This window comes from Aquarana catesbeiana, linkage group LG08 (assembly GCF_042186555.1).
Source record: "Aquarana catesbeiana isolate 2022-GZ linkage group LG08, ASM4218655v1, whole genome shotgun sequence".
NCBI classification, from domain to species: Eukaryota; Metazoa; Chordata; class Amphibia; order Anura; family Ranidae; genus Aquarana; species Aquarana catesbeiana.
Genome location: NC_133331.1, coordinates 176,203,202 through 176,216,898, shown reverse-complemented (window position 1 = coordinate 176,216,898; position 13,697 = coordinate 176,203,202).

The following is a 13,697-nucleotide window of genomic DNA, read 5'->3' as shown; positions in this document are numbered from 1 at the left end:
CAAATCAGGAGTTCTGTACCACAAGAATATTATCTTGGTAGCGGTTTCCCTATGTGCTACACATCTTGAGACTTTTGAAGATGATTCCCAAATTTTCCCCCAGTCTAACAGTGAGATTGGACGATTTAACATCTTAGACCATTTTACCATGTAGTTATGTGAGGTGTCAGTTAGAGGGGGTACTGCGTGGAGCATTTTATAAATAGCTGAATTTAGTTTAGTTTCATATGGGCCATTTGCACATAGTATTTCGAAGTCTGTAGGTTTTTCTAAGGACAATGAAGGTAAAATGGTATGGAAAAAATGTTTAATTTGTATATAAAAGTATTCCATAGAGGCAGGGAGATCGTGTTTTTTTTGGAGATCTGGGAATGATAGTAGTATGCGTGTAACCGGATGTACCAAATGTCGCAGCTGAAATATACCCGCTTGAGTCCATGGGGTTGTTTGTACAAAAGACAGTCCATCTGGGATGTCTGGGTTAAAAAGGACGTTCTGGAGCGGGGAACACGGTGAGGAAAGAGAGAACTTATCTGCACATCTCTTCCAGATAGATAAAGTAAAAAGCATCGGGGATAAACAAAGAGATCTCAATTGGGTCGTGAATTTATTTGAGAAAGGCCATAACAGGTGTAGTATGGGGTCTATATTCCTATATAACTTTAGTTTTTGAATTACAAGAGACTTATTAATAGTTTTAAGGTGATTACTTATATATATATTTCTATATATGTAAAATGTATGTTTCTGAGCTCACAGATGTCACTCACAGAGGGTCATTGTCTTGAGAACATTATGGTTAGTCTATTGTTAGGACCAGATTAAACCAGCTTTTCGCGCCTTCCATCTAGCCTTTAAAAGTTCAGACAATAGAGCAGGGCAGTGAACCTCGTTAAGGGACGTAAGTGGTCCTGGATCTTGAACAGGCTGTCGGCTTCCAGAACTATCTGTAAAATTCAGAAGTTGAGGGGTTCCCTGGATTGAATGCTGAATTTATCCTGTATTGTAACATCTGTAATACATCTTTAATCGAAGCTAAGTAAATCTCTTTTATTACATTCTTTGTTTTGTGTGTTTTAATCATTGCATTTACTGACCACATATCTAAAAGGGTAAATATATAAATGAATCTATGAATAAATGTAACACAGAATTTAACCCCTTGTTACAACAGGTAACAGGGATGTACTGGAGCCGTGATCCCCATTTCAATTTCAGCCCACCTACTTGGAGCTTTCCTTGAGGTCCAGGTAGTCAATACCCTGAGGTGGGAAGCGTAATAGTACTTGATGAGGTCAGGAGCGGCCAACCCCCCTTTATTTTTGGGGGAGAAGACTACTGATTGGGCAATTCTATGGGAGGCATTATTCCAAATAAAATTAAGGCACTTTCTCTGGAGATTTTTCAGCTGCGAGATTGGGACTGGAATTGGTAATGTTTCAAATAAGTACAGCAGTTTGGGCAGTATCGACATTTTGAGGACGTTGACTCTGCCCAGGAGAGAGAGTGGGATGGGGGTCCAGAGGTTTAGAAGTCTTGAGATTTCTGAAAACATAGGAGGGAAGTTGGCCTGATAGAGTGAATTGTATGAGGGGGTAAGATGAATTCCTAAGTATTTCAAAGATGTTTGTCACCACCTATATTTAAATCTGTTTTGCAGAGAGCTAAGCATGTCTGGGGGTATATTGATTGGGAGGGCTTCTGTTTTAGTCTGGTTAATCTTAAAACCGGACAAGGCTCCAAAGGTGGATAATATATCATGTAGAAAGGGTAGGGAGGTGTCGGGACGGGTGATGGTCAGTAAGATGTCGTCTGCAAAAAGGGATAATTTGTAGTCTTGTTGGCGTAAAGAAACTCCCCGGACTTCAGGGTGGGATCTGATGGCTGCTGCTAATGGTTTGAGACTTAATATAAACAGCAAGGGTGATAAAGGGCATTCTTGTCTGGTGCCATTGCTAAAGGTAAATCTTTGTGATGTGTGGGAAGACAACTGGACTTGAGATGTGGGGTGAGAATAAAGGGTTCCTAAGGCTTGTATAAAGGGGCCTGAAACTCCAAATTTGGCTAGGACTGCAAACATAAACGGCCAGCTCAAACGATCAAATGCCTTTTGTGCATCTAAGCTTAGTACTATAGTGGGACATTTAGTTTTAGTTATTAAATCGATCAAATCTATGGTTCTTCTCGTATTATCTCCAGCATGTCTTGTGGGTACGAAACCCACCTGGTCTCTATGAATCAGGGCTGGTAATAGAGGGGAAAGTCTGTTAGCTAATATTTTGGTAAAAATTTTATAGTCCGAATTTAATAAAGCAATGGGGCGATAGTTATCTGGTAATGCGGGATCTTTACCCGGTTTAGGGAAAACCGTTATGTTAGCATGTAGGAACTGTGAACTGTGAGTGTGGAATGGTACCTTTAAGCAAGGAGGAGTATAGAGATAGGAGATAAGGTGTTAAGGTCTGTGAGAACTTTTTAAAGTAGGTATACGGAAGACCATCAGGGCCCGGGGATTTGTGAGCTGGCAAATTTTTAATCACTTCTCCTATCTCTTCTACAGTGATCGGGGAGTTGAGAGATGTGATTTGTTCAGCGGAGAGTTTGGGTAATTTTAGAGAAGACATGAAATCGGCAAAATGGGTTTGTGAGAATTGAGGATGTGAGTCTGGGCCTAAGCAGTTATACAATCTAGAATAAAAATCCCCAAAGACTTTTGACATAGTTTTGGGACAATATGTGGGAGTACCATCAGGCTGCGTCAAGTGGTCGGGGATTGCTAGAAAGGGCTGTGGCTTCAGCTTGTTAACTAGCATTTTATGTGGCTTGTTTGCAAAATCATAGAATTTCTGTTTGGTCCATAGCATAGATTTAGAGATTTTGTGCAAGTCAAACGACTTGATTCGGTCTCGGATAGCCGTAACAATCCTTAGTTTTTCCACCGTGGGGGATACCAACAGGCGCCTTTCCGCATTCCGCAATTGAGTAAGTAAGTCAATTTTAAGTTTTGCAGAGTCTCTCTTGAAGCGGGAGCTCGCAGATATACATTCACCTCTAAAGAAAGCCTTGTGGGCCTCCCACAAGGTGGAAATCTCCGAGACCGATCCATCGTTAATTGAAAGAATTCAGTTAGTTTCTGTTGTAGTTGGTTTTGGGATATTGGGTCTTTGAGCAGTAGTTCATTAAGATGCCAGTGGCATGTTTTAGTATATGTTGACGTCAGCAGGATGTCGAGTTCAATATGTGCATGATCCGACCAGGTAATAGGGTTGATCTCAGAGGAGACTACATAGGGAAGTAGAGGGCCTGAAACCAGGAAGTGATCTAACCTGGAGTACGACTTGTGAGAGTGGGAATAGAATGTGTAACTCTTTTGGGTAGGGTGTTTTACTCTCCAAGTATCAAATAGATTGTGAGATCTGGTTAGTTTACGAAAAGAGGCAGACAATTTCTGGGAAGCTGATTGTGGGGCAATTTGGAATAGGGATCTTCTATCCCTGGTCGGGGACATGCACACATTGAAGTCGCCTCCTAGTATCATAAAAGGCTGAGAGAAATGTTGTAACTTTTCAAAAACGGTTGTGAGAAAACCTATTTGTCCCACATTTGGTGCATAGATGTTAGCTAAAGAAAATTGAGTGTTGAGGTGACTACAATTCAGGAGTATAAACCTGCCATGAGGGTCTAGGTAGGAGGAGAGTATCCGTATCGGGCAAGATCATCCAACAAGGATAGCTACCCCTGCTTTTCCGGAAGGATCGGATGCCATATAGGCTCTAGGGAAATATCTGGAGGCGAATTTAAAGGAGCCACCAGCTTTAAAATGAGTCTCCTGAATCATAATCACCTCTGCTCCAGAGGACCTAAATTCCTTTAAAGCTTGCCAACCGTTTCCTGATGGAGTTTAGACCTTTAACATTGCATGAGTAGATCTTAAGAGCCATGTCTAATCGAAAGACGTAGTGCTAACGTTATGTAAAATGCAGACAGGTAAATGAACATCCTTAGGTTATAACATACAAAATTGTACATAATTCGGGGTTGACACACAATTGTGAATATATCAATGAGTACCATAATAAGGTCGTATATGGAAAAAAAAAAAGACCTGTAAATTGAAAAGTAAAAAAAAAGCATAAAAAAAGACAAGGAGAAAAAAAAAAAAAAAAAAACATGAATAGAAAAAAAAAATACAACAGATCAAGAAAAGAAAAAACCTTTTTTTTGAAAAGCCTGAAAATAAAAAAAATTCAGGCTACCCAGGCAGAAGCCATGGGTTATGGTGGGGGGCATGATAGCCTACAGGTGTAGACGAGGGGGAGGGATCCCCGTCTCAGCTCAAAAAACACAAAAAAAAAATTGGCTCCTGAAAAGCTGAAGAAAAAATATATAGGAACGTAATAAAACAAGGGTGGGAAGAAATGTCTTCCGCGAGGTTAACCAGAAAAAAACGAGGGGCAAATCTCTCTATATTGTAAGAGAGAGTGACCTAACTTCAGGAAGATCACCGGAGTGGCCATGACACAAGTCATCTAGTCATGGAGTAATTATATATAAAACACAAAGCGCTGTGATGCTAAATAGCTGATAATTACACATAAAACCAAGTGAGGCTGCTATCAAAAGAGAGTGTTTTCAGAGTCACTTAAAAAGAATAAATAATTATATTTGAAGCGCTTCACAATGTGCATGAAAATGAATATATAAGAATAAATATAAATAGTCAAATAAATCCAGCGGTGAGTAAAAATTCCTATAAAATCCAGCAATCAAAATAGTGTAAAATTATAAAAAAATATAAAAAATTAGTGACACCAAATGTGTAAAAAATTCACATAAAAAATCCACATAAAAATAAATATATAGGGATGTATTCAGAAGGTTCAATTATACAGGTGTAGAATCCTGATTGGTATAGAGCTTTTGATCACTAGCAAAGCTGTTTAAAAACACTTGCTCATTGATAGTACCAATGTGTTTTTTGCTTCTATTCACAACCAATGTGAGAATCATAAACAGGCAGATAAGAGAAAAAAACAATCATTGTGCAATAGTTAGGATACCAAGGTACACAGGCAAACTTCAATCCACTCACGTGTGCCTTATAATGATAAGGCATATGCAGGTTTTACTATAGCAGTCAGCTGCCTTAGACAGGAGCAGATTCAGTGCAGTACACTGTGTGAAACTGCTGATCTGCACAGAGCTTCCTAGGCTCCTCCCACGCGTTACATCACAGTCACGTGACTTTTTCAAGGATAATACAAGCTCTGACGGACTCAGCTTTATAGCACAACAGCAGAGTGGTTGCCATGGCTACAGCATGAGTTTGTCATCATTCTGCTTCCTGCATAAACTTCAATCCTGTTAAAACCTACTTTTATTAGACATGTAATTCATATGAATATCGTTGGTTTACACCATCCCGAAGATCCATAAGAATGCTGAGGCACCACCAGGAAGACCCATCATTAATGGGATTCAATCGATCAATGCAAGACTAGGGGAATATGTGGACAAATTCTTGCAACCCCTAGTACCTAACACTAAAGCTTATCTACGTGATACCAAACATTTATTACAAATATTAAAATCTCTGACCCTGGACCCTAATGGAAGATATCTGTTAGCAACTGCGGATGTTGCTTCACTGTACACAATAATTGAACATAGCGATGCAATAGAAGCATCTAAATGGGCTATGGATTCATTCAGCCATCTCATTTCTAAACAGAAAAGATTTCTTCTTAGAAGCCTGGCCTTTGGTATTCAACATAACTACTTCTGGTATAATGATAATTATTTTCGACAACTAACGGGTATTGGGATGGGAGCTAAATATGCCTCAAGTGTAGCCAACATATTCATGGCAAAATGGGAGGAGGATGCCATCTTTTTAAATACTCCAAAGGAACTGGTTCTATATAAAAGATTCATAGACGATTGTATTTTTATTTGGAAGGGTGATGAACTGAGTTTAAGATCCTTTTTCCAACGTTTGAATATGAACCAAAAAAGTATTAAACTTGAACATCAAACTAGTGAGACTAAAATCCAGTTCCTTGATCTTGAAATAGAACTAACAGCCAATATCATCAGCACAAAAACTTTCTTCAAACCGGTGGAAAGGAACAGCTATATACCAGTAACGAGTTGCCACTATGAGCCATGGTTAATCAACATTCCGAAGGGCCAGTTTATTCGCTTACGGAGAAATTGTTCAGAAAATAATGACTATCTTAAACAAGCTCAGTGGATAGGTAAAAGGTTTGAAGAAAAAGGGTACAATAAATGTTTTATAGAAGAAAAAATAACAGAAGTCAATCAAACCTCAAGAGAAGCGCTGATCCAAGATAAAATCAAGGTAAATGACAAAACAGATGACATACCTCTGATAATGGACTTCAGTATACAACACAGGAGGATGGAGAGGATTATAAAAAGACATTGGTCTATTTTAAAAACTGATACTACTTTGGCAAATATACTCCCAGAAAAACCGAGATTCATTTATAGACGAGCTCCAACTCTAAGGGACATCATAGCTAAAAATGTACCCAACCCACCCAAGAGAATAACTGATTTAACCTTTTTTCAGGGTAAAGGATTCTATCCCTGTAAAAGGTGTTATGCCTGCATAAATACTAATCAAAATGGATACAGATGTCAGAAATTTTCTTCAACAAATACTGGACAAGAATTTGAAATAAAGGATTTTATATCTTGCAGGACTGAGGGGGTGGTATATGCTTTACAGTGCTCCTGCTCCCTCCAATACATTGGCAGAACAAAGCGACCAATGTGGAAGAGAATAAGAGAGCATATCCAGAACATTAGAAAAGGCTATCCAAAACACAGTGTTTCAAAACATTTTGATAGGTATCATAATAGAGACCCTAGGGGTCTCCAATTCTGGGCTATTCAAAAGTATAAGGCTCATTGGAGGGGTTCCCATAAAGTGAGGGAACTCAGCAAGAATGAATCCAAATGGATATTCCAGATGGGTACATTAGAACCCCATGGTTTGAACATTGAATTCGACCTGAATTGTTTTATTTCTGATTTTTAGAGGTTTTTCAGATTTATATATATATATATATATATATATATATATTTTTTTTTTATGGTATATATTTTATTTTAATATTTTTTATTTTATATTTTTTATTTTTATTTATTTTTTGGTCCAATATTCTCATTATTTGTCCAATACCAGTTTTTGTGGCAATATTTGGTTCAGTTCTAGCATATAAATAATGGTCATCATCCATTTTTGCAATATTCTATCATGGAACTTTTAGATTTTAATTTTATATTTTAATATTATTTCCCTATTTCTTATATCATATCTTATTTTAATTTTATATATGTATATTTATATATCATGTCATCTTGTTTACTCTGTTTTCCATACATTTTATGAGCAGAGCATGTGGATACCCCATTTTTGTGATATCATGGGGCACTGGTCAATTATCAAAACCATTAGAGACAATGCTTTGCCATACACTCCCTCTGTGAGATGTTATACCAATTGTGACCACTGGAGGGAGTTGAAGAATTAAACGTGATTAGAGATATCAATATATATATTTTTTACTTTTTACACACTGCGTTTTTTACACATTGAATCATGGTTTTGATAAACCAACGATATTCATATGAATTACATGTCTAATAAAAGTAGGTTTTAACAGGATTGAAGTTTATGCAGGAAGCAGAATGATGACAAACTCATGCTGTAGCCATGGCAACCACTCTGCTGTTGTGCTATAAAGCTGAGTCCGTCAGAGCTTGTATTAGCCTTGAAAAAGTCACGTGACTGTGATGTAACGCGTGGGAGGAGCCAAGGAAGCTCTGTGCAGATCAGCAGTTTCACACAGTGTACTGCACTGAATCTGCTCCTGTCTAAGGCGGCTGACTGCTATAGTAAAACCTGCATATGCCTTATCATTATAAGGCACACGTGAGTGGATTGAAGTTTGCCTGTGTACCTTGGTATCCTAACTATTGCACAATGATTGTTTTTTTCTCTTATCTGCCTGTTTATGATTCTCACATTGGTTGTGAATAGAAGCAAAAAACACATTGGTACTATCAATGAGCACCTTAATTAAGCAAGTGTTTTTAAACAGCTTTGCTAGTGATCAAAAGCTCTATACCAATCAGGATTCTACACCTGTATAATTGAACCTTCTGAATACATCCCTATATATTTATTTTTATGTGGATTTTTTATGTGAATTTTTTACACATTTGGTGTCACTAATTTTTTATATTTTTTTATAATTTTACACTATTTTGATTGCTGAATTTTATAGGAATTTTTACTCACCGCTGGATTTATTTGACTATTTATATTTATTCTTATATATTCATTTTCATGCACATTGTGAAGCGCTTCAAATATCATTATTTAGTCATGGAGTAAACAACCAAGAAGAATAGTGATGAGAAGGAGCCTTCAGGTCGGAAATCTGTTGGAGTTGGATCTTTGCGGTGTGGAAAAGGCCTTCTGGGATTTTCGTCGCACTGGGGTCCAGATCTGGGCTGGTGTGGTGAGTGGCTTGGGATTTGGAGCTTGAGGTGGAAGATCTTCTTTGGGTAATGGTGGAAGGCCCAGGTTGCGGATGAAGGTTTCACTTTCGAAAAGATCTCTCAATGAGTATTGGACGCCATCTTTAGAGGCGGATAAGCGAAAGGGGAACCCCCAGCGGTAAGGGACCTTATAATTCTGTAGGTGTGTAGTGATAGGTCGAAAGCTGCGCCTTTTGGCCAGAGTTATCGGGGATAGGTCATTGAATATCTGGATCTTATTTTGCTTAAAGTCAATACGAGACTTGTTGCGTGTTGCAGTTGTGAGAGCTTCTTTGCTTTCGTAAAAGTGGAAACAAATTATAACGTCTCTGGGGTTAGCATTTGGAGGAGGTTTTGGGGCAAGGGATCTATGGGCCCTGTCCAGGCGCCAGTCTATGTCCGGTAAATGGGGCGCTAGAGTAACAAACAGGCCCAAAAGATAGGGACGTAGCTCCTTGTCATTTACCGCCTCGGGGATTCCTCTGATTCTCAGATTCTGGTGCCTTTCGCAATTTTCCAAATCTTCCTGTTGTAACTGGAGTTGGGAGACTGTATGTTTCATGGAGGCGTTATCCTCCTCGAGAACATGTACGTATTGGGTCAGTTCATCAAACTTATTCTCCAGAGTATTGGTACGTTCTCCTTGTCACAGACCTAGCCGGGACAGAGGCTGTTGGAGAGGACTGTATGCAAGCCTGTTGCCTTTTGATTATGGGCCCTGGATTTTCAATGGAACGGTGCTCTTTGTGGGGTGAATTGGAGGTCCGGTTTGAACTGTATTAATCGGACTCAGTCGTGTATATATGTATATATTGTTTGTTGTTTGATTCTGTTGGGGACTCCTTGCTGTGGATCTGTGTCCCTGAAGAGGGAGGGGGGGTTCCTCCAGCAGCCCCCTGCTGATAAGACTGATTCATTCTGTTGGGACACATCCTGTGAGGAGATGCTGGTGTCATCAACCTGTGTTTAAGTTAATTGAATGAGCTAATGACATTGTCCTCTATACAATGTAGGAGAAGGGACGACTGATATTGTGTTGATATAACTGTGTGAAGCTCGGTGACCACAAGTCTGGGCGAAAAGTCATGTCTCAGTCACCTAGGCTGTATAAAGGATTAGATAATTAGCTCATGTTAATTAGGTTACGTTTGTATTGTTAGAGTAATCTTCTCCTGTGTATATAAGACTGTATTCTGGTTCTGAATAAAGTGAGTTCTTGGTAGCAACAAGTAAGTGTCGCCTTGTTTGTGCTCAGAGAGGTTGGGATATCTGTATACAGACTGGGAGGAAGTGGTATATGACGGAAGCACTCAAGCGGAGTGTGGGACGTTCCGTGACATTGGTGGCAAGCAGCGGGAAAGCTTCCTGAAGTCTGGGACATCCAAACCTCCAACTGGATCCAAGATCAGCATAGCAGACTTCAGTCACCCCAGCGGAGATATGGACCTGGCATCAGAGTTCCCGGGGCTGCTGCGGATCATCCTTTCAACATACACCAGGACTGTGTCTGAGGATGAATACCTGGAGCTTAGGCAGCAAATTCGGGTGGAGCTCTGGATTGCAGCCCTCCGTCTCGCTGGTATAAAACAGGGCAAGTGCTTTCCAACCCAAGAGCAACGGGCCAGTGACCAACGGGCATTGCGGATGGCATTCCTGGGAGAGCAGCCCCAGGAGCAATGGGTGACTGAGTTGGACAGGTTGGTCCAGCAGGAGATAGAGCTGGACAATCGTTATCGGGCTCTGCAATGGCACGCGGAGGAGGGATATTTAGGGGAGACAACAGAATGCTCTCCAGAGGGATATGACTTTGGCGGCCCTGGATTGCTGTGGGAGAACCTTACAGATCTTTTTATGTTTGGCGATGAAGGGGAACCTGACCTTGAGGACCTGAGAGACTATAGAGAGTCTATGCTCGGTCTTGCAGGGGTCTCAGAGCTCAAACCTGATCTGGACCATTTGCTAAGGAAGGAACAGCATCTGGAAAGGGCGTACAGGAAACTGCTAGAACAAGTTCAGCAGCATGCCAGAGAATCGGCAGTGGAAAATCCAGAGATTGCCGTCCCCAAACCTGAAGTGCTGACAACAGGGCAGAGCTCTGCTAACCTCTGCCCAGAAATGATGGCATCTTCTGGGTTCCATGGACAGGAGATGGTGAACCTCTATCCCCAGACACCAGTTGCAGAGACATGGGATTTGATAGACTTTTCTGCTGAGGAAGAACAACCTGATGAGCCTCCAGCAGAAGAGCTGCTATCAGGGCCAAAGTTCACTGTGTTCTGCCCAGCACCAACAGTGGCTTCAGCCTTCCTGAGAGAAGAGGTAGTCGGCCTTTCTCCCACAACACTGACAGGGACATGTGATTTTCTGCCAGCAGCATCTATGGAGTTAAAACAAACTTCTCCAGCTGAAGATCTGGTAACTGAACAGAGGGTCCAAGACCTCTGTCCCACACTTTTACCAATTCCAGAGACTGGGGATTTAATAGACGTTTCTGTAGAGGAGGAACCACCTGGCAAACCCCCAGCAGAAGTGCTGGCAACCGGACAGAGGGTCCAAGACCTCTGCCCCACACCTGCAGCAATTGTGGAGGCTCAGGCTGAGAAGATGGCAATCACTTCCCAGCAGCAGATACAGGGGGAGAAGGGAGAGGAGGTGTGTGTTGTCCCTCCCCAACAGTTGGCCAGGGTGGAGGAAGTGGGCTTTCCTCCCCAGCAAACATCCGTGTACCTGGGAGACAGTACCATCGACATGTCGTCCCAGCAGCCAGATGAGGGAATGGAAAAGGAAGCAGCCGGCTCACCTCCCCAATGGCAGCTACACAGTTTGGGAGTGGAGGAAGCCAGCCTCCTGCCCCAACAGTTAGCCGGAGCAGAGGATGCGGAGTCCCCAGCAGAAGTGCTGGCAACAGGGCAGAGTGCTACCAACCTCTGCCCAGCACCGGCAACAACTACAGAGTTCCAGGGAGGTGGGGCAGTTGGCCTACCTCTCCAACAGTTAGCCGGAACAGATGGTGTGGGGTTTCCAGCAGAAGGGCTGGCAACAAGGCCGAGGACTGCTGGACTCTGCCCTCAACTAACAGAGGATGGATTTCCTGTGAAGGTGGATGGGACTTCAGTCTCCACCTGTATACCCCAGGGATGCTGGGCAGTGGGCCCCGATCTCCAACAGCATGACAGAGTGAGCCCAGACACCCTGTCTTCTCTCCAGCGGCAGAAAGGATTCCAGGGAGAAGAGCCAGTCCAGGCCTCTCCCCAGCGGCAGATATGTTCTCTGAGAGAGGCAGAGGTTGGCTGGGTGAGTAATACTCTGTTTGGAACAATTTGGGGTACTGTGTGGGTACAGGCAGTAGAGGACTGGAACTATGGGCTAACTTCGGAGTCAACCCGTCTGGGGTCTCCTCCTGTGTTAGTCTCCTGCCGAAAGGGGAGAAATGTCACAGACCTAGCCGGGACAGAGGCTGTTGGAGAGGACTGTATGCAAGCCTGTTGCCTTTTGATTATGGGCCCTGGATTTTCAATGGAACGGTGCTCTTTGTGGGGTGAATTGGAGGTCCGGTTTGAACTGTATTAATCGGACTCAGTCGTGTATATATGTATATATTGTTTGTTGTTTGATTCTGTTGGGGACTCCTTGCTGTGGATCTGTGTCCCTGAAGAGGGAGGGGGGGTTCCTCCAGCAGCCCCCTGCTAATAAGACTGATTCATTCTGTTGGGACACATCCTGTGAGGAGATGCTGGTGTCATCAACCTGTGTTTATGTTAATTGAATGAGCTAATGACATTGTCCTCTATACAATGTAGGAAACGGGACGACTGATATTGTGTTGATATAACTGTGTGAAGCTCGGTGACCACAAGTCTGGGCGAAAGGTCATGTCTCAGTCACCTAGGCTGTATAAAGGATTAGATAATTAGCTCATGTTAATTAGGTTACGTTTGTATTGTTAGAGTAATCTTCTCCTGTGTATATAAGACTGTATTCTGGTTCTGAATAAAGTGAGTTCTTGGTAGCAACAAGTAAGTGTCGCCTTGTTTGTGCTCAGAGAGGTTGGGATATCTGTATACAGACTGGGAGGAAGTGGTATATGACGGAAGCACTCAATCGGAGTGTGGGACGTTCCGTGACACTCCTAACTGGTCAATTTCCCCCCGTAACTCGTGTGCTATTTTACCGACCTCTTTGGCAATGCTGTTAGTCAGGTCATGTAGTAAAGAATTTAGTTTTGCATCGAGGACGGCCACCGTCACGACATCTGTGGGGTATTCGGGTGAATGGGGGTGCTGGGTTTGCTGGGATCTGTTGTCCTCCATGGGAGTGTTTCCCAATGTGGTGCGGGGGACAGCTGTGTCCGGCTGGCCGGGCTGTTCACTCGAGGCCGGGGATTGCGGCTTGTATAGGAACCGCTCCATACTGTGAGAGTGCCACGACGGTGGCGGTGGGATAAAGCCACTATAGATCGTTTTCTGGAAGCCAATCTTACCCATGCAATTCCAGGGAGTGTCTGGTAGGTGGTCGTGTCGTTCCTGGTGTTAAAGAAGGTCTGTTAGCTTTTGTAGGAGCCGCTAATAAAGAGACGGGGACCGGAGCTATCCTTCTACGCGTTCACCATCTTGCTCACTGCGCCCCCTCGAGACTTTGGATTTATTTAGACAATATTCATCTTATAGGTAAGGTTGTGTCTTATTTAGATTAACAGAAACACCAATTTGCAGCTCAACCTTCCCTCACCATCAGAAATGCAGGAGGGAGTAATCTCTGCAAGTCCAGATGCCTTATGGGGGGTAGTGTTGCTGAGGGAGAAGAGAGAGAAGAGAGGATAACTGTAGGGTGTATTATGGAGTCCCAAGATGGCCACCGGCTTCCAGGAGTAGGCCGAAGCCGCGGTGTATCCTAGTGGACGGCCGCCGGGCGAGGGGACTCCGCTGCCTTTATTTACTAGAATTCCTCCAGGGCAAGCAGTGGTGGAGAACCGGGTAGATTAACGCCCTCTGGGGACTTAACTGTAGGTGGATGGGTAGAATAGGCTACTCACTGTGTCCCTGGGGATCGTCTGTAAGCAAGCCCGCAGGCCGCGGCTGAATGGAAGGCCGCAGGATGCCGAGGGCGGCTGTCGGAAGGGCTCC